Source organism: Castor canadensis, chromosome 14 (assembly GCF_047511655.1).
Source record: "Castor canadensis chromosome 14, mCasCan1.hap1v2, whole genome shotgun sequence".
NCBI classification, from domain to species: domain Eukaryota; kingdom Metazoa; phylum Chordata; class Mammalia; order Rodentia; family Castoridae; genus Castor; species Castor canadensis.
Window position 1 is genome coordinate 64,124,994 of NC_133399.1, and position 27,259 is coordinate 64,152,252.

General features: G+C 36.1%; 1 long non-coding RNA gene across 1 annotated transcript in view; it reads left to right on the top strand.

Moving 5' to 3' along the window:
- The first annotated feature begins 740 nt into the window (after positions 1-740).
- The window catches only part of LOC141416875 (uncharacterized), an 83,255-nt gene continuing 56,736 nt past the window's right edge, over positions 741-27,259 (top strand). The window contains exons 1-2 of the long non-coding RNA XR_012441449.1: positions 741-909; positions 24,311-24,399. This is a non-coding gene — a long non-coding RNA (uncharacterized lncRNA). The remainder of the gene's footprint in view (positions 910-24,310; positions 24,400-27,259) is intronic.

Genomic DNA, 27,259 nt, shown 5'->3' on the forward strand with positions numbered 1-27,259 from the left:
GTACAGGTATACTTACCATACACTTGGTTGTTCCTTAAAGTATTTATCTATGTGACTTAATTTTATCCTTGATTTGTGACTTACTCACAAAAAAATGGACAGAAACACTTAGCTTGAACTATATAATACTCTTGAGACTTCTCAGAATAATTTTCATTTTGCTATTTAACACTAGTTTTTAGCATTTAGAAATATCAAGCATACTTTTTGTTTGTTTGTACACAAAAACATTAATACATGGTCAGTCAGAGACAAAAAACAAGCCAAAAATGGTCAACAAAAGCCAGAGCTGAATAAAACCACTTCATTTTTTAATCAGCACTGCAAACTCTGCAGGGCCCTGAAACCAGCATATTTCTGATGGTCAGAAGGAACAAACCAATCTGGATAACGTGAATGACAAATACCATCTGACCCTGTAAAGGAGTACCTAAAATATGTGGGTTAAAAAAAGAAGAAGAAGAGGAAAAAATAATAAGAATATATATATACTTAATTACAGTGAAAATAAAAAGAGAAAGAAAGAAAAGTGCTATAGTTTGAATGTGGCTTGTTCTCCAAGGGTTCATGTGTTAGAAGCTTGGTCCTCAGTCTGGTGACATTAGGAAGTGGTGTGATGGGACCTTTAAGAGGTGGCTCCTAGTCTGTGTCATTAGGTCATTAGTTTGCTCAGTAGGCACTGCCCTTGGAAAGACTTAATGTGGCTCCTGCCAGATCTTGGTTAGTTCTTTCAAGGGAGTTGCTATAAAAGGGCAAACTTGGTTCTTCCCTGCTCACTCTAGCTTCTCATCTTGCGACGATCCCTCTCACAAGCATGGTCACCATGATGCTGTAGTCATAATGTAACACAGCCCGGGAGGTTCTTCACAGAGTCATGCCACGCTGTTTGGAGTTTCAACTTCTGAAACTGTGAGCTATATAACTTCTTTTCTTTAAAAATACCTGGCCCTGGGTATTTTATTATAGCAATAAGTAATAGACTAATACAGAAAGAAGATATAACAGTAACTTTCTGGAGGATCACCCTGTCTAGTCATATTTGTACACTACAGTAACCTTTTTTGTTCTTAAAAAAACTTTTGTTTACTAGTATAGTATAAACACTTCCCTCAAACAGGCCTGACTTATTCTTATTACACTGGCATTAGTATTAATACTTCTTGGCTTAAGTGTAAATATATAGTCAGTCACAGAGAATTTGGGGAACTTATTTTTGGGAACATAAAAGCTTCAGATAAATGCTTAAGGTTGTCTTTATGGACTATCTCTACCCCAAATCTGCCTTTATTAAGGAACAACACATGGAGCTTACTCCAGCCAGACCCTGTTCTAGAACATTATACAAAGTAATTCATTTGCCTGCTTACAGCAACCCCATGAGGCAGCGGCTATTATCACTCTTATTTCACAGACAAGAAAACTGATGGAATTTGTCTAAAGGCACACGGCAAAAAGTAGCATACTTGAAATTGGAATTTAGGCCCTCTGAATCTAGGGATCATTTTTTTGGTACTGCATGGCTTTCAAATGTTTTTCAATTTAAACTTGCTATATTTCTTTACTGTTCATATTTATTAGGAAAAAACCATTAGTTCAATGATTGATAGTAACTGATTCTTAAATCCCACCAAGTAGTTTTAAAAATATGACAATGAATGTAATCTACAATATTCATTCTTCTCTCCACACTGCCATTTCTATAATGAGATTAAGTGGCATAAATATTTTACATTTATCAATAAAGAGGGTAGAAAAAAAAGAATATGGCTAAAAAACAAACCAGATAACCATAATTCCCACATCCATGGTCCTATGTATCCTGACCAACAAGATAAATACCTGGCCTTCAGAAACATATTTCTGTTGATAGAAGGACAAAAAGCAAATCTATAAAACTTTCAATGAACCACTTTGCAGGAATCATATCCCTTGGTTTGCAATTAAAATCTCACGGTTTTCTTTAAATGTATATTTTAAAATATTTAAACATAATAATATTCTATAATTCTTGTTGAGCTTGACTCTCTGACCTTTGCACTTACAGGATTGAAGAGAATAGGACTGTTAATGGGAGCTGGAAAGAAGCCAAAAATCCCTCAGAAATAGATGTAACAAAATTTGTGTCTTGTAGTAAAGAATGGCACCTGTTTTAAGGATGGTGAGAGGCCATCAGAGAAAAAATTAAGTCTTAGTCAGCATGCTGGTCTAGTATAATAGTTCTTAGAAGAGTTATATTAATAACTGAAAATATTATTAACTATTTATGTTAATTAACTATGACCTTTTGGTGCTTGCAGTTGAGAACTGTGGTTGCCTGAATTAAATTTCTAAATTTGTGCTTTGTCATAAACTGATACCTAATAAGTCATCTGCCCTTGTTCTGGATAAAATATTAATTGCTATAAATGTACATCACACTATGTTAAAGAACCTGACAAATGAAATAGGACATGAAAAAGGAAAACCTTTCTATGGTTGCTTGCATAGTGATAAAGCATCAATGAAAAAATTATATAAATTACCTGAATGCATTATTTACCAAAATTAAATGAACCGTGTATTTGAATGAAACACCTGGGTCATTCAACGAATATCTGACATTTATCCTTATGTGTAGGATCACTTGGATGCAGCCTAAATGTCTATTAACAAATGTGTAAATATGTTTTCTCAGGAAGGAAACTGTAGCTTTCTATCTCAGGTTCCCCTTCTGTAAAACAAGGATGTTATTAGAAACATCATTTACCTTCCAAATAACTGGGCTTCAGAAAAGAGAGATACACAGAAACAGTGTTTGTGTTGTAATGTCGTGATAAAGAACTATGCCACCGAGAAGAGCTGGGTGGAATTCTGCTTTTTAAGGATGAAGTCCAGTACTTTTCCATTTTTATTCCTGAGTTCTATTTTCTACATCTAAGATTAGTAAGCCTTGGTATATTTTGGCAGAGCCTAACCTTTCTCCTCAGTTCTAACTTCCCTTTGTTAACCTGAGATGAAATTCTGTGAAGTTCAGAACAGAAAAATTACAGAACCAAATGGAAAAGTTACATTAGTTATCTTCTGCTCCAAGCTTCTGCTTAATGCTTTAGTGAAAAGATAGAGAATGACATGGAACACCCTAAGGTAAGAACGGAAAAAAATGAGGTGCTAAAGAGATGCATGTGTCTCTTAATGGAATATCTACAGAGATAGAAACCAGAACTTTCTTAGTAGTAGTTTCCCTAAACAACTGACTTCCTAAAAATAGCCTCGGCTATCTCCTTGACCAAATTTTTTCCCCAGACCTGATGTCATACACCATATTTGGGACAATAGCTAGTTTAGGAAGATTTCACCTGTTCATTCAAAATTTCTCTTCACAAAGCAACAGATGTTAGTAACATAGAATTGAACAAGGACCAGAAAATTTAGCAAAAGTCTTGAAATCACAGTAAGTGGAAGGGATAGGGCTATGCAGAAGTTGTAGTCATGATTGTCAACAGGGAGCTACATACTTTTCAGAAATTAACAGACAGTTAAAAAACTTTTCTTATTTTCCATTAAGCAACAGGAACTTAAGAAATTGAAATGAACACTCACTTAAAATAAATCTCAATATTAGCGGTTATGTTGTTTGCCTTCTTCCTTAAATATGCTGCCAATTTAAATCCAGAAATTTTTTAAAAACAAAATTGGAGTTAGGTAGCCTATTCATTATCAATAAATTATGTTAATCTATAAGTTTGATGGTACTTCTTTTTGGCGGAACTGAGGTATAAACTCAAGAACTCCATACTTGCTAAACAAGCACCCTACCACTTGAGCTATGCCTCTGAGACTTTTGGCTTTATTTTTCAGATAGGATCTCATGCTTTTTTCCTAGTCCAGTCTGAACTACAGTCCTCCTACTTATTCCTCCTGATCTCCTCCTGGGAGTACAGGCTTCTCCCACCATGCACACAGGCCCTTGATATGAATACTTTGTAAGAAAAATTAAAAAGGAATTTCAAGAAAGCTACTTAACAATTTAGAGTAAAAAGATACAAAAGAGAATGCTGGACACGTTTATTTTCTTTAATTGGAGATGATAAAGAATTCTTCTAGAGATGCAAGATCAGGGAAGAGTAATTCGTTTGGCATCACCCCAGATTACTGCAATCTAGAACTTTATTTTCCCCGAAGAAATAGACCCAAAGAGGAACAGAATGATGAAAGGCCTCTTACCCCTTTATTGTTGTTTTTCAATCCCAAAGATATTTATTCATTACTTATTTATTTTAGAATCTTAAGTGGTTCTCTGGTGCTCTTTTGTATTTTGGCAGTCCTATTATGAAAAGCGCCTTCTCACAATGAAATCTGAAAGAATGTCTTTGGATGAAAGATATCTCACTGGAGTTCATGTACTGCTGAAAGCCATGTTCTGCTTGCTGTTTAACTGCCAGTATAATTATGAATATGTGGTGACATCTTTATCATGGGAAAAGAAGGTGTAAGAACCTGAGGTGGGGGAGAGACTGCCTTTCTTCCTGTTTTCTTTATTTTACCATCAAAGAACCTCAGAATAAACTAGCAATCTTTGTAGACCTCTGTCACCTAACCAACCACTTGTGCTTTCCTGAAATGTGAAAGTGGCTCTCACTGATTAGACTCACATTATATTACTGATCTAGCTGAATCATCAAAACCACTTCAAAACCAGAGTTGCGATAACTGAGTCCCATGCTTTGTAAACAGAGCTGAGCTTCAAACTCAGGTTTATTCAATCCAAAGCTGTGCTCACCCTGCACTGCATGTGCTCATCAACGCCATTGCAACTTCTCAGGAGTCTTTTCTCACTGGACAGATTTTTCAAGAGTAGGCAAGCACTAGGAATTCCAAAGTGAACATGACAGACAACAATTTTACATTTAAGGTGGTCAATGAGTGCAATAAAACAATGAGCAAACACAAACAGATGAAGATGACGGCTATGAAGGAGGCTGAGACAGTGATGGGCTGGTGCCCAGGCAGGGTAGAGAGCAGAAAGGTGGGAAGAAGTGGTTCTGCCAAGAGCAGAGAGCTCTCTCACAAGCAGAGAGAGCACGTGCATAGATCCCCAAGTGGCAGATCTGGGTGCACACTGGAAACTGAGGACATAGTGAGGCCGGGGTAAGTGGGAGGCAACAGTTTAGGGGTAAGTGTGGGGAAGGTGTATGAGAAGCAATGGAGAGAATGAGAGAGATCTGATTTGATGTCAGCTTCAGTTCAACTTAGAGTGAAATGGGAATTGTGGAGCAGTCTTAAGCAAGGGACCCTCATGATTTGATAATGTTTTATCTGCTGCTTCTTAGAGAATGGGTTGTGAGGTTAGAGTGAAGGCATGGAGACTAGGGGGACAAGTTAAGGGATTTTGCACTAGTCTAGGTGAGAGATCAGTGTAATGGACTAGGGAGGTACAGGAGACAGGGAGGTGAATGGATTTGAGATATATTTTGAAGTTGAAATAGCAGGACTTGTTGATAGGTTGGATATGGGAAGTAAAATAAATAGAGATCAAAATCTACATTGAAACCAGGCACAGTGGCACACGCCTGTAATCACAGCTACTTGGGAAGCAGAGATCAGGATGATCATGGTCCAAGACCAGCCTGGTATGCGTCCAACTTTCAATAGTTAAAATTGCAATGGTAATTGATTATTGAGCATCTGTCAGCTAATATTAGACTCTTTACCAGACACTTTAAATATATTATGTCACTGACTGGCAATCTTGTGGAACAGGGTTGTAATGGACACTTTTACAGCTGGCAAAATTGACATTCAGAAAAATTCAAGTAACTTTTCCAAGGTATCAGTCTGGAAAGTAGTGAAATCCAGGTCTGTTTGGCTTTGAAAACTTGATTTAAACTATTGAATAGTAGATTTTCTATCTATCTGGCTTCCAGTTATAGCTCATATCTAGGTCTTATAGTATATTCTTATTATCTATTTATTACCTAAATAACTACATGCAATTTTACTATGAGTTGATGCTTCTCAGAGATTTGCACATGTATTCTCTTCCAGTTGACATCTTAACCTATGACACTATTTAAGTTGATTCATGACTGTCTTTAAATTAATGCCTGGCTGGGAAATGAACTGCTCTAGTTATATCTCTAGTTATATTCCCATGTCTAAGGTCTTTGTGAAGAAAGAATTGTGGGTACACCACAATGATAGCATTTAGAAGGAATTATAAGAGTCTCAAAGAGAACTCAGGTCCTCAAGACCACTACAGGGGGTCTAGGAAAGGCATGCTTACACACCCTAGATGACTTGAGTGCTGCTTTGATTCTGCCAATACCCCCAATATGAGACTTCTATACCCTCAAGTTTTCTTGTGGATTGACTCCAGTTTTGGGGTCACGAGCATCCCTACTCTGGAGTACACTCTCCCCAATAGGGCCCACTTCACTGTCAGGGATAAGGCTACCCTGGTAGCACCTTTAGTGTTTCCTCTTCTCCAAGAAAATTTCCCATCCTCATAGCATCTCAACTATAGTCTTCATTTCTGACACCCAGCTCACCAGTTGGTTCTACAAAGTGCTATTTAATCTCAGCTGGTCAAAGTATAGGCTTCTCTGCACCTCGCCTCCAGGCAGATGACATACATCTGGAAGATCTCCAAAAAATTCTATGCTTCTGTACTTCACTGCACTGTAATGCTGATTTCCCAAGCACCCATTCTCAGTGATATCCATCACCTGCCCATAAAAATATGTATTATTCTAACTTGGATCTTATCCCTCCCTTCCCAACAGGATCCAAATGTGTAACTCATCCATTCTTCTTTGTCTTGCTGTAGGGGATTATGTGTCAAACTCAGATAAATCCACTTAGAACTCTAGAATAATTCCAGTAAACACAGTTCTGGTATATAAATTTGCAGATAGGCCCCAAAGAACCTTTCACCACTTCTTCAAGGAAATAACATCTGGCCATCCTTAAGACACTTCTGCTTTACTTCTTGCATATCAAGCTACATAAATTTCTTAACACCATCCCTCACAATTGCCATCTTCCTCATGCTTTAAGTTTTGCCATTCCACCAACTACACCCAGAATTCTACACATGCATTCTTCACAATGACAAAGAGTGTGTTACAACAGATTTTCCACAGGGACCCAACCCATAGTAATGAATAAGATTCTCAACTATCTCATTTGGATTAGACTGGCAATAGCATTGAAGTCTGCATTTGTAGCTAAAGGTGGCAGAAAGGAATATGACTAAAGGACACACATGACATCCATGTTCATAACAATATAGCAGGCTTTCACTGCTAACATCAGCATATGAAGCCCATGCCTCACCTCTACTTGGTTGAAGAAGGGTCTTGAGGGAAGAATATATGGCAGATTTATGTGTCTTAATCCCAAGAGGAGTAAGACTATGCACAGACCAATGCTCCTAGCTCTCAAAGAAGCCCTCCAGCAATGAATCCTTCATTCTGTTAGTCCCTCTGCTTGTCTACTCATTGAGACTACTTGTTGGAGCCTAGGAATGGCCCTATAGTCAGTCATGCACATCTTTGTTGGCTGTCATCCCTGCCACTTCATCCTGTGCTAACACAATGTTTGACTTTGGCCACCTTCCCTGATACTTTGTTTCCCAAGCTAAATCTGACACCCTGTCCAGGTTCCTTTACCTTATGACCATATTTTTTATGATGGTTGTTCCTATCTTAGCATGCCCATGTGCTATGAGTCACTGAGATAAAAATTCTCAAACTTTAAGAATAGAAAAAAAAAACTTATCTCAAGGCCTACCCTATATATCTTATAGAAGATGGAATTTAGTGATTGATTTATCCAGCATCACAAATTAAGCTAATTAATTACTTAGAACCATGCATTCTGACTCACAGAACAATGATCTTTACATTAACCATGTCATCCCAGTTTTGGAAAACATGTTCAGCAAAGAAGGGAAATCCAAAGAGAGTGTATCATTAAAATTTGAGTTTGGGAACAAATGACTCATTTTGAAGGTTATATTCTATTCTGGGAAACTACATAAGCATTGAAAAAGAGTGACAATAGCTAATGCATACAGAGAAATACATTCAGGTGTTTTCGTCTTTAAAAGTTTCTACAAAATTTGTCAAACTAAATCCTGATGGGAGGAAAAATGTGAGTTTTTCTTATCTTTATAGCCAATTAATCAGCATAGGAATAAATTCCTACATTTCCCCACTAATCTTGGTTGAGCAATATAGAAGACATAGTTCATATATTTGGAAAAGTAATCTTTTCTCCAAGTGAGGTGCCCTAGTCTCCTGAGTGTGGAAGAGCTTACTTGCTATGTGAGGAGTCTTCTGAGCATCAAATGCCTGGCAATCAGCTCCAAAGTTGACATTCACTCTCAGGGTCAAATATTTGTGGCTACACAGTCCCTTCCCATCTAGACTGCTTTTGTCCTTGAGAATCACCATTGAAGAATCAGAAACAGCTTGGGGATAATTATGAGCATTTTCATGTCTTTTAATAGAAAAAGCAAATCAACAAAAAGAAAAAGATGAAAACTTATTATCTCCCAATTTCATTTTTTTCTTTGACTTTGGTTGTACTGTATAAATTTTTGCTATATACATTTTTGGCTTTTCAAGTTACATTTTCCCCTTCAGTTTCCCTCACAATTATATTTGTTTCTCTCACAGTTAAATTGCTATTTCAATGTCTGTACTTAAAATGTTCACCTAATACATGGTTCTTATTTAATAAGTATATAAAGTTTTACACTGTGTGTTTTTTTCACTAGTAGTTCTGATTCTGCTATTTAGTAGCTGTCAAGCATAGAAAAGAGGTGCTAACAGGGCCTTACTGGTATGTGATTTACTTCCCCAGAGGATTAGCTTAGACCTGTGTAGTCTTAGCAAATATTTTTCCTTTATGATAATCTATACATCTCAGTTAATAAGTCTTTTCTTATCAACCTGTTAATCACAGACATTAGTAAACATTAAAAAATCTCCATGCAGCTGGAATTTGCTGAATGCTATGGATCCTGGTGACTAAGCCTCCCCTATCAGGACAGCTGATGGGTGGTGAAACTGTGAGGCTTCACAGTCATCTCCCGAGTCATCATTGTTGCCAGCTAGTACCACTAGTTGAATTGCAGAGTAGGTAACAAATGGCTTTTGGCAGGCAGATGAAAACCTAAAATCTCAAGAAATTAGTAGTTTGCCACACACTCACTGCTTTCTGGTGATGCACTTCTTTGCATTATGTCCAGACCATCTTTCCCATCCTGACCTGTAGTGAAATCTGATCATTTTATGCTGTCTCGGCACCCATTTTGTCATCTAGCTTAGATGATAAGTTCCCATTTCAAATCATGTGGTCAAGGTCAGAAGGTGAGAAGGTCAGATAGCTCTGGCCCCAGATCCTCATACTTAAGCCAGATTTCAAGGTAACACCTCTTTGACAGACAGGCTTTTTAGGTGAGTTTGTTTCAAATTTCACCAGCTTGTTTTTAAAATGTATACATGTATATTTTTTGATTTATCATACTTTAATAATACAAGGAGATTTCATTGTAAGAATTCCATATGTGTATATATTGAACAAGTTCATACCCTCCATTATACTCCCATTCTCCCCTCCTTCTTCCTCCCTCCTTCAAACAGTGTTTGGTGGGTTTCTTTATGCTGTTTTTTTATGTATATATGCCATGTACTTCCATCCTCTTCACCCATCACTATCATTTTCCTTACTTTAAACTGCTCAATCACTGCCCTGTTCCCTTGATGCTTATATTTCCCACCCCAGACCTCAATACAGGCAAGTGTCCCAGGTCTATGATTTCCCTGTCTGCACTCCCTGATTCCCCTATGTGTGGCCTCTGGGCATGCCATGAACTCCCAGGTCCTGTAAGTGATAAACTCTTTATTTCTGTCATATGTCTCTCCTAATCATTGAAAGGATTTAGGCTCTTTATCTAAAAGATCTTAAATTGAAACATGACCTGACCTAATGGGTCTTCACAACTTTATTGAGAACCTTTAAGTATAGTTTTTCTTAGCTAAATGTTTTCATTTCTTTACAAGATACTACTTGTACAGATATAGCACAGATACATAATAACTGAATTATTGACAGGTAATTCATACATCCAAGTTTTCCCAAGACAATCTCAAATTAAAGTCTGTTGGTCCCAGGATAATTGTTAAGATCACCCCCCTTTCCCACCAGTTTGAACAATACGTTACACTGTCCAATTACCTAATACAAGTGACCGATAATAAGAAATTCTTCCATCAAGCACCAGTCATACTAACAATTTGCTTACTCAAAAATGTTTTTCTTTCACTTAGTATCATCTTGATTGAGATCTTTTCCCACATATGTTTGTTGCAGCTTCTTTCTTCTGGAATTTGTTTCCTATGTTCTATATAATAATTCTATTTTCAGTAATACTAAACAAAGCCTATATAATTTTATTTTCACATTTGATGTTCTTAATCAAGTAAAAAATTTAAATACTGGTAATCGACTCAGAACTGACCATCTTTTAGGTTATCTCAGCCTTGAATTAACATTTCTAAGAAACAATAGTCTGACAACTGAAAATAACAAACATTTACATCTTTACAGTTGCCTCTATAAAAATGCCCCAAACAACTTTTGTTATATATAGTACAGGATCCTTTTCCTACTTCTCTCACATGTAGTATTTTTCTCCAGGCATTCAATAAAGAAATGACTGCCCTCAATGGATTTTATCTTAGCCTATTTCACAGTATCAAAAATTAGAGCAATTTAAACTTTGAAGGTTGCCAGGAGAAAGGGTTTTTTTTAAGTTTTATTGTTAAATTAGCATACAATAATAATATGAAGGGATTTTATTGTGATAATTCCATACATGTGTATAGTGTACTTTCGACAAGATCACTCTTTCCATTATAATTCCATATACCCCTTTCTCTTTCTTACTTTTTTCAAGTGTTTGGTGGGTTTCATTCTGCTGTCTTCATATGTATACATGAAGCATATTTCAATTGTCTTCATCCCTCAGTGTCCTTTCCTTTACATATCTCCACTCCTACTAATTCCCCCTAGACAGTCCCTCATTTATATTCATGGTCCACTTTTATTCATTTGTAATTGTCATCATCACTATAATAATTTTAGGTCTAGGTTCCACAAATGACTGAGAACATGCAACATTTCACCTTTTCAGCTTGGTTTATCTTATTCAGCATGATGATCTTCAGTTTCATCCATTTTCCAGCAAATGATATAATTTCATTTTTCTTTTTGGCTGAGTAATATATCCCACAGTATGTGTATGCATATTTTTTCTTTATCCATTCATTGATCGTTGGGTACCTCAGTTGTTTCCACAGTTTGGCTATTATGAAGAGTACTGCAATAAGCACAGGTATACAGGCATCTCTCTTTTATATTGATTTAAACTTGTTTGGATATATACCCAAGAGTGGTGTGGCAGGGTCATAAGGTAGGTTTCTTTTTAGTTTTCTGAGGAAATTCCATACTGATTTCCATAGTGGTTGCCATTCCAACCAGCAGTATATGAGAGTTCTTTTCTCCCCAGCATCCTTGCTCCCATATCTTGTTTGTTTTCTTGATGATTGCTAATCTGACTGGGGTAAGATGGAATCTCAGTGTGGTTTTGATTTGCATTTACTTCAAGGATGTTGAACATTTCTTCATGTATTTATTGGCCATTTGTATTTCTTCTTCTGAGAACTGTCTGTTCAATTTGTTTTTCCATTTCTCAATTAGAATATTTGTTCTTTTGCTATTTGGCTTTTTTGAGCTCTTTGTTTATTCTAAGTATTAATTCCTCAGCTGCTGAAGATTTTCTTCCATTCTGTGTAATGTCTCTTGATTCTGGTAACCATTTCTTTTATGTGCATCAGCTTTTTAAATTTGATGCACTTCCATTTGTCAGTTCTTGCTCTTAATTTCTGGGTAATTAGAATCCTTTTCATAAAGTAATTATCAGGCGTATTCCTGTCGTAGTTTCAGGTCTTACATTAAGATGATCCATTTGGAGTTGATTTTTGTACAGGTTGAGAGATAGGGGTCTAACTTCAATCTTGTGCATGTAGATAGTTTTTCCACCACCATTTGTTGAAGAGACTATCTTTTTTTCCCCATGTATGTTTTTGGCTCCTTTGTCAAAAATGAGATGATTGTAGTTGTGTGGTTATATTTCTAGGTCTTCTATTCTGTTCCATTGCCCTTTATGTCTGTTTTTGTGCTAGTACCACATTGTTTTGTTTATATGGCTCTGTAGTATAATTTGAAGTTCAGTATTGACCAGTTTTGCTCTCAGGATTACTATTGCTATTTGAGGTCTTTTATGCTTCCATATGAATTTTAGGGTTAATTTTTCTAGCTCTGTGAAGAATGACATTGCAATTTTGGTGGGCATTTCATTGAATATATATAGATTGCTTTCAGTAGTATAGCCATTTTCATGACTTAATTCTGCAAAGCCATGAACATGGGAGTTCTGATGTCTTCTTCAGTTTCTTTCTTCAGGTTTTATAGTTTTCACTGTAGCAGTATTTTACCTTCTTGGTTAAGTTCATACCTAGGTTTTTGTTTGTTTGTTTGTTTTTGCTTTTTGTTTGAGGCTAGTGTGAATTGGATTGATTTTCTGATCTTTTTTCTCAGCCTGTTCATTGTTGGTTTATAGAACAGCTACTAGTTTTTCTTATGGATTTTACACCCTGCTACATTTCTGAAAGTGTTTATTAGGTCTTGGAGTTTTTTGGTAAAATCTTTGGGGTCTTTTAAGTATAGAATCATATCATCTACAAGTAGGGATAATTTGACTTCTTTCCTTATTTGAATCCCTTTTATTTCTTTCTCTTGCTTTATTGTTCTATTTTGAGTAAGAATGGGGAGAGAGGACATACACCCCTATCTTGTTCCTGATTTTAGAGGAAATGACTTTAGTTTTTCCCCACTTATGATGTTGACTATAGGTGTATCATGTATAGTCTTTATCACATTAACATACATTCCTTTTTTTCCTATTTTTTTCAGAGCTTTCTTATGAAAGGATGTTGAATTTTGTCAATGGCTTTTCTGCATCAATTGAGATGATCATGTGATTTCTGTCCTTGATTCTGTTTAAATGTTGCATTACATTAATTGATTTATATATGTCAAACCATCTTTGCATTCCCTGGAATGAAAACAAGGTATATGATGCTTTTAATGTGTTATTGAATTCTGTCTACATGTATTTTATTGAGAATTTTTGCATTATACTCATTAAAGAGATTAGTCTATAATTCTCTTTTTTTGTTGTAATCAGGGATTTTCAGCTAAAGAAGTAATCAAATGAATTGAATAAAACTAATACAAATTGCATCTATGTTAAGTATAAACAGAACCAGAAAAAAGAACCCATACAGTTCTTTTAATGGACTCTATAGAATGATTTGAAGTTACCATTTAAAAAAAAAAAAAAGGACATGTAGTCAAGTGGAAAGAAAGAGACTACCACTTAGTGAGTGCCTTCCAACATTAGGGGAAGACCAAGCACAATTCTCACAACTTAGAAAGACAGGGTCTTAACTATTCTTCATTTCAGAAAACTAAGCCTCAAAGAGATTTGTCATAACCCAAGAACACATACCTCTATGATGGACCTAAAGTAATTTATCTGGCTTTCAAAATAATGGACCATCAAGCTGTAACACAGGTAGACTTCATCTGTCTTGTGTTATCTTTAGCAGAGAGATGATTAATGAAAGGGAAAGTAAAAATATAGCCAGGAATGCTCAAAGTTTGGGCAAATCAGAACTCAAAGCCAGGACAATGAATTCACAACATTTTTCAAATGCCTCCCTCATTTTCTAAAAATGTTTATTATTTCCTCTGTGAGAAAAATGAGAGAATTTTAATATTAATTGAGAATAGTAGGAAACTATTAGAAAGTAGCTCAAAACTAACAGGGAATGTGTCATCTATATGGAGCTGTTACCTTGAAATCAGGATGTTTATGGAGAAAATTAGGTAGCAACCTAAGAGACAGGCAAAGATGGATGCATGGCTGTGATCCTAAAAACTTAGACCATAAAAGGCTTTTCTTTCAAAAAACCTTGTATCATATTTATCTTTTTCTTTTTGACCAACTAAACAGTTTGACACTGGCCTATCTCATCCATATGCTACGGAACTGAGCTTTGATGAATGAAGTTTGCTGAAACTTATGAAACTTTCATGATTTCAAATTTCTCAGATTTGAAATTTTTTAGCTAATCTCAGAGGTCTAACATCAACTCTTAAAATATTTTTAGATCAGAACTTAGGTACTTTTAGAATAGTAACAATTTTAATGAGAATAGAGTTAGTATCTGTTACTTGAAAAATTATGTGTGTACATATAAACTCATTGTAGTTCATTTGCAGCAACTCCAAATTCCAGATGGTGGATCCATTGAGACAGATATTATATAATTACAGTTCACCCTTATAATTATTTCTGATAATTCATCCAAGAGAATTCAATTGTCTTTCTAAGATCCCATAGCTAATATTAATAGCTGTAGAACTCAAGTTCTGGTCCCATGGTATTTGAAATATGTTCTGTTATGTTGTCACTTAGACAGTAACATGTATGGATTCGTACATATTTCAGCCTGCAAGACAGAGCCAAATTTACTTTTTAGTAAATCATTGTATAAGCAAGAATGCAATAAATGTTATCTATTGAATGCTTACTACCCATAACCTCTAAATTATAGAGTTCATATACTCTACTTGCTTTAAAATAAATCTGAAAGGTAATGTTATTACAATTATTAGCTATTTCCTTTCTCCATATAAGGAAACTGGGCATTAGAAAAGTTAAGCAAAGAGTAAGACAGGACTTAAACCAAGGTCATTCTATTCACCCACAAGGTTTTAGGCACTATACCACTTTGGGACACGAAAGATGAAACAACTGAAGAACAGACTATAAAAGAAATCTATTTAACTCATATAAAAAATGCACCATTGTATGTAAGTCATTGACATATTCAATACAAATTAGATTTTTCTAGATGCTAACATACAGCAAAAGGTCTGTGAGAGGCAATAGTTTAAAGAAACAAATGTCTATTAGTAACTGTTCAAGTTACTACATGTTTCATATTACTTGCTTTTATGCTTAAAAACTCATTCATATTTATTCTATTAGAACCATGTGATTTTTCCAAAGCAAAACAAAAAGCACATTGTAAATAGTCTCCACTTCGGAAGTTTTCTAATACCCAATAATTGAAATCTTTCATGATTTTAATTTGCTACAATAAAATTAAAATTAAAATTAATAAAACTTTCTTATTTTTAAAAACTAGATTTTTCATTCTAAATATGAAAATGTGCTAGATATAGAATAAAACTGAATTTTTAAAATTCTTTTATTCACACATGCATACATTGTTTGGGTCATTTCTCTCTCCTGCCCATCTCCCCCACACTCTTCCACCTTCCCCCCTCAGTTCCAGGCAGGTCCTATTCTGCCTTTATCACTAGTTTTGTTGAAGAAAAGAGTCAAGCCTAATAAAGAAGACAAAGTGTTTTTGCTAGTTGAGTTGAGGATAGCTATCCAGAAATATTCCTAGCATTTCTTTTGTGTATGCATATTATGACCCATGTTGATTCATCTCTAACTGATCTTTACCCTGGTTACTGATACCTTGCTCATGATAACCTCTGTTGCTTTAAGGTTTCTGTATTAGCTCCTCTATAATGGGGACATCAAACGCTTTCATGTTTTGGGTTTTCTACCAATTTCTATATCACCCTTATCATGTGATCCAAGTCCAACCACATTGCTGCATTTGCCCTAGATCTAAAGTCCGCATATGAGGGAAAACATACGATTTTTGGTCTTCTGAGCTTGGCTAATCTTGCTCAGAATGATGTTCTCCAGTTCCATCCATTTACCTGCAAATGATAAGATTTCATTCTTCTTCATGGCTGAGTAAAATTCCATTGTGCACAAGTACCACATTTTCTCGATCCATTCATCAGTAGTGGGGCATCTTGGTTGTTTCCATAACTTGGCTATTGTGAATAGCACCGCAATAAAATGGGTGTGCAGGTGCCTGTGGAGTAATCTGTGTTGTATTTCTTTGGGTATATCCCCAGGAGTGGGATTGCTGGATCATATGGCAGGTCTATGTTTAGATTTTTAGGAAGTCTCCAAATTTTTTTCCAGAGTGGTTGCACCAGCTTGCATTCCCACCAGCAGTGGATTAGGGTTCCTTTTTCCCCATATTCTTGCCAACATGTCTTGTTGGGGGTTAAAACTGAATTTTAGCCATTTAGTGGTTGGTACACATTAAAAGTAATGTTCAACTCTATCATTTTCAGGATGTACCAGGAGAGATTAAAAACAAAGACAGATACTAGAGAATTCCTAGAATTAACCATATTTAGAAGCAATCAGATTTTTGAAATATATTTTATATTTTAAACATTTAAAATAAATATTCTAGATTAAAATATTTATATGAGTTGAGGATGTTTTGCAGTGCATCCATGGTTTCTATCATTAGATAGATGCATTTTTATAGTGGTGCCATTATTTCTACTCTGTGTGTTCTCATATTATGTGCCCACTCAAAAAAAATGCCATTTTTGTCCTCTAAGAATTTACTCAATTTCCAGAATTCCTTTTTCTAAAAATGGCACCAGCATGTTTTTGATGCTTTGCCTGTCTCCATCCAAACTTATCTTTCACTCTTCCTCTGAATTTATGCAATTTTTCCTTATAGCTCATTGCTGAAGTCTTTTGCATTTTCCCATCTTAGGTTTGCCTGGCTTTTTCCACTCATGTCTTAGATCACATATAATGTGCATTCCAACATATTCCACTGCATACAGAATGAGAGAACCCTATCTCTGAAAGGAGTTCTATAAGATTGCCCAGTAGAACCTTCTTGTTTTAGAGATGAAATAACTCAGGTTCAGAGAGGGTAGATGTCTTCCTGTACTGTACACATAATGAGTGGCTGAACTGACTTTACAAGCCAGTACTCATGTCAGTTGTTATAAATAGCACTTGTCAAACCATGGTATTTATCTACATGAACACAGCCTAAAACAGTGCTAAGAGCATGGACCCTGGAGTCAGATTGCAATGGCTCAAATGCTAACTCCACACCCTGATACTTTTGTGATCACACTCACAGAATCAGTCACCAACTAGGTGACATCTTTAGATTGTGAGCACAACTTGTGATTCATTTAGTAGCCATTAACTCATCCAACAATTTTTTATTGACTAGTTGCTATTGGCCAAGCTCTGCAAGGTACTAGCAATGGCAGAAGAAAGTCAGGATTCCAGATCTCAGAGAGTCGGTCATCCAAAACAATCAGAATGCTACAAGAGAGGTTGTATTAATGGGACATATCAGAAAAGCAACGGCAATGGAGAGGCAAAGAAGGCATCCAGGTGCACCTGAGAAGGTTAGAGATGTTTCACTAGGGAAATAGATCTGGAGCAGACACAACAATGAGTGTCAGGCCAGAATTAAGTACCATTCCTAACCCAGAATAGCACATAGGGACATGTTTGTGAAATGGACAAATGGAATTTGTCTTCCCTAGCTAGAATGGGGGAAAACAGACATTTGAGTGAACCCTAGGAGGACAGCATTCTTCTCTAAGTGGACTCTTAGGAAACACTCTAGAATAAGCCCTCATTGATTCTACAATAACCATTTGTTGAACTCTGGTGAGGCTTAGATTGCTCAAGGCTATAGCAGATATATTCAAATAATGCTAGAAATTTATATAAAATTAGACAAAATTAGCACCTCCAAATTTGAAGTCTAAAGAACTGTGTCTTAATATACCTTCCAAAACTCAGAAAGTTTTGTCACCCAGTAGCAAGACAACCTTAAGAAAAGCTCTTTCTGCTCCATCTGAACAACACTATAGCACCTTTCTTTCCCCAGGCAAGCAGGCTATGCTCTGAAGAAAGGTCTGTGGTGACATACACACCTCCTGCCAGAGAAGTTCTATGACAAATGCATGAGTGAACTCGAAATATCTCAGAAAGGACCTTTTCCTTTTAAAAGGTCACTACTCAAAAAAAGTAAAACTGTCTCTTGCAGCATGCTCTCTTTCCCACTGACAAGCTTCAGAAGTGCCTGAACTGAGGGGATCCTTTTTGCTCCAAAGCTGGTCAAGAGACTTTCAGAATTTCATATTCTCAGAATTTCATATACTCAGATATCTGTCATGTTATATCATTTTTCAGGAACTCTTTTACTGTCCTAGGCAGGCACCTCTGTTTTTGTTTTGGCTAGATTTTATGTTATAATTTCTCCCTGTGATTTACATTTCAAAATGGCACAACATATTTGGCTCATATTTTTCACCAAGCAACAGAGGCATCTCTTATACCCTCTTTTGTAAAGCAAGACTCTTCCAAAAGTTCACTTGGCCAATGACTACTTACAATGCCTCTGTTCTTTAATTAGCCTCACTATGTGCATTTATCAATATGAAATGCACTGAGATGTAACTTTCCTAGTTATGACAGGAGAGAATAAAAGTAAGTCAGCAAGCAGCAGATAATGGGGAACAAGAAGTCTGATATAATTCATGACCACCTATTTTGCTCACTTTTAAATGTCACCAGTGAAAGACATATGGTGAACAGCATTGCATATGATAAACTAAAGTGAGTATATTCAGAGATCACAAGAGAAAGAGGACCAGCCTGACACTGTAATTGTTACAGGGTCTTAAGGAAAAATATGACCTATCAAGTAGGTAAAGAAAGCTCAGAAACAAATGTGAGCACAAACTGATATATTGAGAAATAAGTGTGTATAGCAAGAGGAATTCCAAGGATGAGAAGTTTATTACATACTCAGAGGTAATACCACATCAGAGGTAAGAATGATAACTATTACTTTGGTGTTTAAAGAAAGTACTTCAAATCCTAAAAAGCAAAGACAAAAATATATACTCATTTTAAGCAATCCACTAAATGTCATTAATTTGAACTTAAATGCTAGGAATCTTTTCAATGAACTAGAAGTCAGGCCATTTGTTCCTTAACGTGTGTATGCATGTGTATATTTGTATTATCTATTCATCTATATCTATACATAGCTATACGTGTATGGACACATACATGTGTGTGTGTGATCCTAACCTACTTTTTGACCTAACATTAAACGATATTTATGTTTGGGGAAAATCTGTGTTGAATTTTTACCACAAACTGAAAATACCAACAATCTAAATACAGAAAAGAAGTGTTTTGCAGAATAGAATCTAAAATTAGAAAGAAAAAGTTGGACAATGTGTGTAAGACTAAGATCCTCATTTCATCTCATGGGGAAGAGATAATGTTGCATATTATCAGAATAAAAAATGGCTTAAAGCTTATAGTTATAAGAAGACAGATAGGAGAGCCGAGTATAAATGAGCAAAATCCCCATTTTTCAAATTGCAGAATCAATTGCCTAAGTTTGAAAAGAAATTATTGAGTTCTGTATTAGATTGCTAAAATAATAACCACTAAAATTTTTCAAAAAAATTAAAATTAAAAAGACTCCTTTGGGTAATAAAAATGTGGCTGGGGAACATGGAGTGGGAAGGCAGCATGTCATACTACTTAACACTTGTTAAATAGTCTTACAGCCCTTTGAAGTATCATCATAGTATAGTCATGCCATGAAATACTTTGAAGAGAAGTAAATGTATATTTGTGTGTACAATACTTTTCATCGTAACTATTGCAACACATGCAATGCATCAGGCACTGATATAAGCAGGATCCTTACTTATTTTATAGGTTGCATACTATGTTCATATATCAAGCTTTATGCAAAGCCTTTTACACAGACATTTCCCTTGAGCTATAACTTCAGTTCTCTAAGTTTTCCTTCTTCTTTTCTTATATTCTTTTTTCTCCTTTTTTTAATGCAAAAATTCCAATAAGATTTACATACAGAGATGTCATTCATTGAAAACAGGATAAAGAGTCCAGAAAGACAATATGAGGAGTCATTTTGCTCATTTTATTATTTCAATAAAGTCCTTTATCTGCGTAGACTTTTAGTTTTAGAACCCAGTAAGTACTTAGTTTATATTTACACAGAAAGAGTGAAAAGTTCAAAAAGACTGAACTGATCCTTAACCCAGTGACCTAAAGGACAGGGCATGTTTACGAAACCATTCTCTTGAAGTTGGAAAATTAAGAAACATGGGGGATGGGGCAGAGGCAGCAGTGATAAAATTCCTTAACCATGAACATTTCACTCAGCCCTCTTGATATATCTTGTTTAGACAAATTCATACCCAGTGGCCCATATTAATGAGGTGACAATTAAATCACAGGCTAAGTCAGAAACTGAAGGATGACTTTAGGGCACATGTTTACTGTGCTCGGCCATGTGCAAACCTTTGAACCTTTGTGAAGTTCAAACTTGCAGCAGTGTGGAAAGAACCAGGCCCTTCCCCAGTGTAGGCCTCAAGACAGAATACATAAATGAAAAAAGGAAAGCAAGTTTAATTAGCCAGGCTAACTCAAGAAAAGAAGCATAGCAAGTAGTTGTTGGCCAGGTGAACTTTTGGCAGAGTCTTGCTTATAGAAGAGGGTATAGACAAGGCCTCTGTTGCTTAGTGAAAAATATAAGCCATATGTGTTTTGCCATTTTGAAATGTGAGTAACTGGGAGAAATTATAAAAATAAAATCACATGACAGTTCCATTATCACGATCTTTACCCATAAAAACACTTTCTTTAAAGGGATTTATTCACACAAATTATATATGCTTGTCATATTGGATTAGGCAAAGAAACTAATCATGTTTGGTCATGAGTCAAAAATTGAGTGTGATTATTCTGATCTTTTTCCAACTTTGTTGTGAGGAAGCTGGTATCTTTGGATATGGGCACCCAGAAACTACATGGGGTGACCTTCTGTATGTCTCTGGTTGTGTAGTAGGAGATGGAAGATAATTCCAGAGCTAGTCCATGAACACATCCAGATGATAACGGAAATGAATCTATTCATTTATGCTAAAAAGTACTTCTATCCTTCAAATCATCTCTTTACTGCCCTGTCTCTAAGACAGAAGAATTTAGTTCTTAACATCTTCGAATTCCTTTTTTTTTTTTTTCAAAGCAAGTCTTATTTGCATTTCAATCTGTACTATATATTAAGGGCAGAGAACACTATTATTTCCCCTGTGAGCCTTGTAATCCTGTGATTTTTGCCACTTGGGGAAATATCAGGGGTTTTCATGTCAAGGGCCAAACTGAGTTGACTAACAGGATTTGAAAATAGAGGATATGATTAAACAAATATAGGTTAGACCAATAAATTAAATGTGTTTGATTTGAGTATTTGGAAATACTCCAAACACCAATAAAGACTAGAGGGAAGTAATCTTAGGGCTCAAGCAATGAAATATGATTGAAACTGTATAAATCAATATTGTGGCAGACAAACACCTACTCCAATATATCATGCCCTTTTTTGGAGAGAAGTAGTTGGTCATAAAAATGAAGAAAAAGGAAAGGCGAAAAACACACACTGTATTACCTACTTTGATCACAGGGACTGAAGTAGCACGGTTTTCATGGCAAGGGCAGCTTGGAAGAGGTGGAAATGCTAAAACCATCTTAGTTGGAAAACAAAATTTGAGACCAACTTATTCCTACTGTTTTGAATTCACATTCTCTAACAACTTTCAGAAAGTTTGGTATCTTGTGTCATTAACCTACAGAGAGAATAAATTTATCCCAACAACCCACGCATATTCTCGTAAGACAGATGCAGTTCTCATTATGAATTGATAATTTGGCATTCTGATCATATTGTGGATTCCTCTGTTGCTTGTTTGTGGGGAGAGGATACTGTGAATTGTTGACTTGAGCACACAGACAATTTCACAGTTATATTTCTCATTTGTAAATTAATATATTCTGATTGGTATTTAATATAACAAATACATTTTGTTAACATAAATCTGATTCTGAGAAGTGGATCCACCCCTACCTACGCAGCTAACAAAATCACACTTTTCAGCCATAGTCCTATGGGAATAAGGCATTGGATTAAATCAGTAAGAAAAACACCATCACTATATGGACAGTCAACTCTCAAGCAAGTCTTCCAGTCTCTCAGTATAATTTTGAGTTAGAAGATAAAGGGAGATGTTTAATTTTAAAGCAGCAGATGAGAACGCAACTAGCTATTCAAACCAAGAAAATGTGTCAGAATATGTAGTAAGCCTTCCCATAGGCTTTGTGGCAAGGAAAGAAGGAGGGAAGAAAAAAAAATAGACTGAGATTATATAATGTGCCAAATGTGGTTATAGAAACTTTAGGTCCTCCTGTATATATCTTCTGAAAAATGCTTTGCCTTACTGTAATCTCTAGAACAGCAACTTCACTGGAATTATATTTGAAGAAATAGAGTAGAGACAGGGTTTAGATGGGTCCCTTACACATATGATAGGTGTATTATATGGGTTCCCAGGGGGAAGACAGCTTAATTCTGAATAGAGCTGACCAGTGTCAGACAAAAAATTCTTGCAATTAGCACATTACCTAGATATTGAAATGTATCATAGAGACAGAATTTTGTCATCAACGTTCAAGAGAGAGAGAGAGAGAGAGAAAGGAGAGAGAGAGAGAGAAGAGAGAGAAAGAAATTCATCTTAAAACTGTTACGGAGGGTTGAGGATGTAGCTCAGTGGTGGAGCAATTTCCTTAGCATGTGCAAAGTACTGGGTTCCATACCAGAAATACAAATAAAGAAGTACCATGGATCATGCCTTTTATTCCAAAACTTTTGAGGAAGAACCACAACATTCCAGCCAGGCTGGTTCTGAGTAGAGGCTTCTTCTGGAAATTAATCTGCTTTGTAAGGATGGGGGCCTTTGAATTCAGGCCTACTCAAGACAGAGCTTACGTGGAAGAGACAATGAAATCTCAGACAGGTGATGCCAATTCCGTTCTATGTCAGAGTGTTTACAGTTACCTTTTGCCTTCATTACCTAATTAGCTGACTTGTAAGGTAGCAATAGCCCCAACATCATAACCAGAAAGTAGAATGGAACTTCCAAAACTTGGTCAAATTTTCTCTAGTTTTACACACAATTTTCAAATGTTATCATTCTAAATGCTTTAAAATGATAATATATTACTAATACAGGCATTTGTGTAGGCATGGAGCTTAAAGCTTTTATTAATGATTGCATTAATACCACCCTTGATTAATTCATATGCATCTACTGTCATGTGCAATAAGTTCCTTTACTCGAAGCAAACATAGTTACATTGAGGGTGCTGTATTGCATAGCATTTTAACTTTCTAGGTTAGTGTTTTTTCATTTATTAATTTCTACAATGAGTCCATGCTATTTTTATAATCAGAAAAAAACAATAAAAATTAGATAAATAAAAGTCAACAATAAAGAACTGATGGACATTTTAAATTTATTTGTGCTGTCCCACAAATAGCACAGATATATAATTATCAAAGCATTTAAATAATATTAAGCTCAATGTGGGACAAAAACATCCTAAGCAGCCTATGAGAACTTCTACTCACCATGATGTCTCATAATTCTTTTTGCTCATGTATCTAACCTACCAGAAACGGTTATAACAACAGAAATGTAGTAAAAAGCCCTTTGCAATTCACCTTTAATCTTTGACCCTTGTTATGTCTGTCACTTTAAATACATGTGGTCTCTATGGTATTAGCTGACATGTTTGATAACTAAACACATCATGTCAGAGGCCACCCAGTTAGTTAGCTTTCATGATGAAAAGAAGCCTGATCCCCGAAACATGACCCCCTCATCCTGGTTGTTCAGTCCAATTCTAGTGCTGCAGTTATTACACAAAGTTGAGTGGCTGAGGCATGCCATGTGTAAAGCTTAATCCAGAGTTCCTGGAACTCTTCATGTTAATTTTAGCCTCAATCCATGGTTGCTAGTGGAAAGTTCACTCTATTTGTTCACTCATTCACTACAAACTTGTAAAGCATATGTCTACCAGGAGCTGGCATTGTGGCCAGCCCTGAGAACTTAAGGCAAGTAAGAATGAAATGGGCACTGCCCTCACAAACCATTTTGTAAAGCATGTATACTCAATGGCCACAGAGCAGCTCTTTAATAGTCAAACCAATAGCCAGGTGACCCTGGCTATTACCCTAGCAGGTAACTTTTCTCCAAAAAAGATCAGCATCTGTCAGTTCTTATGTTTCTATCATTCACTGTTATTCTCATGTACTTTAACTGAAGAGTGTTTTCTTCCTTTCAAGAAAGTTTATTCTGTTTTAATGCTAAGGGGGAAGACGGCATCAGTGGAAGCTAACGTTGGGGATCAACATGGCTGCAGAAGTGGGAGTTTCTTCCTCTTCACACATAATATGACAGGTATGGAGAAGAGAACCCTTCACTTTCAGGGTGTTTATAATGAACTATGCATAGGAAAATGAGGGAACATTACTATTTAAAATTATGAAAACTGATGGTGATTTAGGATTTTTCATTTTGTGATAACCTGTTATCAAATGCAAGGGGATGAAGTCTTTTTTTTTTCTACATTTCTATATAGACAGAGCTTGCTTTAATTCTGTGTATCTACTCAAAATTAGATTTCTGGGCCATATAACTTGCTAGAATATAGACACTTAAATCTATATACAAGGTGAATAATTCCTAATCAGATTTTTATAGATTTGAAAGTATAAATAAACACAAACTAGTTGTACAGCACAAAGATAGCCAAATACCCATTTATGCTATTAGAACAAAATACTATAGACTGAGTGGCTTATAAAACACAAATTTTTTTCTCACAGTTCTGGATACTAGGAAGTCTAAAATTAAGTTGCCAGCTGATTCAGTGTTCAGTTTGATAAAAGCCTAATTCCTGGTTCAAAAACAGTGGCTTATCATTTCCTAATGTCCCACCTACCAATACCTGGAGGTATTTCAACATAGAAATTTGGGGAAGCACAAACATTCAGACCACAGCATTAACCATATGACTGTCACAGAGATAGTAGCTGATATTCTACCTCCCTGTTGGGATTTTCTCTTCTGTACCCTGCTACCTATGATGACCCCTCCCTCATCTGTGTATCCCACAGACACTGTAATATCTCACACTCATTTGCATTTCTCGTTCTCTTCTTTCTTTCTCTCACAACTCGTGGTCCAGGAATGTGAGATTTTTTTTTTTTTTGCATTTTCCAAATACCCCATACTCTTTCTCCCTGACAGCTTTCACACGTGCATTTCCCTTTGCCCTTTAGCAGGCTGAGTTTTCTGGCATGTCATAATTCTATAGAGGCATAAATCTTTGAGGAAATCTCTACCATTTCTTCCCACTAAAGTGTTAGAGTTAGATGCCCTCCTATTTATCATTATCAGAGCATATACTCTCTGGTCACTTCTTTGTATCCTATCATAAGACCATGAACTGTTCCAAATAGAATCTGTGAGTCCTCATTACATCTACCACTGGATCTAGCAGAAGGTGTTGCATTAGCAGTCAGTACATGTTTTTAAACACATAACCAAATGAGGCATCCTTGTATGTTCATTCTAGAAAAATACTGATATCCATTAAAGAAAAAAGAGGAAAATAAGTTTGAATAACTGAAAACAGTCATTTGTATCTTTGGTAGGTCACGAGGCTTTGAGAATTTTACAGTAAAGAATGTGAAGACATTCCATATTAAACTTTTCCAATATATTATGATCTGCCATAGCTTCTTAGCCACACATGAAAACTTTAGGATATAAATGTAACACCCTCTACAGGTACAGAATTTATGGATTAGATCACTCTCTAAATACCCAGAAGTCTGCTCCTCTCTCTTCTTTCTAGGCTTTGGCTTTCTCACTTTCTAATCTGTACATATTTTCTCTACATTATAATTAGCTATCTATTTTATAAATCGTACTTATTTATATTTCTACTTTTCCACACTTTCAGCCTAACTCATGGCCCATGATACTATCTTGGTTTCTGTCTGTATTATGTACTTTCAACTTCACAGTTCATTATCTTGTTCCCCCATGTCAAATTCCCCCAAAATAACATTTTATCTTTTCAAATAAGGCCAGGCCAAATATTCTTGATGATCTTACAAATGACTGGTGACTAAAATGACTGGCCACTGCAAGTATTAGCTTTGGACACGGGGTACATTGAAGTTGGGCTGAGGTCATGGCATCTGCACACTGTGTATGGTATGTGTGGAGGGAGTGTTTAAAAAAAGCTGAGGGGAGGAGCTGGGGACAGGGCAGGGAGGAAGATAGTAGGCATTTTTAGTACACTTGTGAAAGAAAGATGTACCCAATTTGGGTCTAATTTTCAGCCAGTAAGCACTATTCTCACATCCAATAAGTATGATTTTAAAAATACTAGATCTCATTTTTCTATAATGAAAAGAAATCCCAATTCCAGAAGTGACAGAATCCTACTTTGGCATGGGACTCTGAAGCCACAATGAGATCATAGCTCATTGAAGAGGTGATCTCACAGAAACAGACACAATGCTGCCTCCAGCTGCTTCCTAACTTTTTTTATTGGCTGGAAGGAAGAAAACACACAGTTTGTTTGTCTGCTTTCCTTGATAAAAACAGCAATTGACTGACCTAATACCCTTTTATTTTTTCTTTAAATTCTTCTCACTGCCCTTGTGGAGAACCGTACTTCACAACTTACTATATGGTATTTGCTCCTTTGTACAAATCATCTTATTTAATATTTACTCTATGCACTGATGCAGATATTAGCTTCAAGATAAGGAGGCTTTTTGTAATCTATACTCCTAACTAAATGCAAGCTCTTTCTTCCTATAATGTTCATGTGGAGGACACATGTGAGACAATCATACAACCACCTCATTCATTTCATAACTGGTAAACTTTGTGTGTGTGTGTGTGTGTGGTACTGGGGCTTGAACCCAGGGCTTACACTTTGAGCCAGTTCACCAGCTCCCCCTTACCCTCCCTTTTTTTTGTGTGATAGATTTTTCTAGGTAGGGTCTTGCCAGCTATTTGCTTGGGCTGGCTTCGAACCGTGATCCTCCTGATCTTTGCCTTCTGAGTAGTAGGATTACAAGCATGAGCTACTGTTGCCTGGCTCAAAACCAGTAAACTTTGGATCCCAACCCACCTCTCTCTGACATAAATATTACATAGCACTAAGAAGTCCCAGAGCTGATTATGAGAGGTGTGGAGACAGGTGCGGGATGAGTGGAGTGTCTCCAATAACACT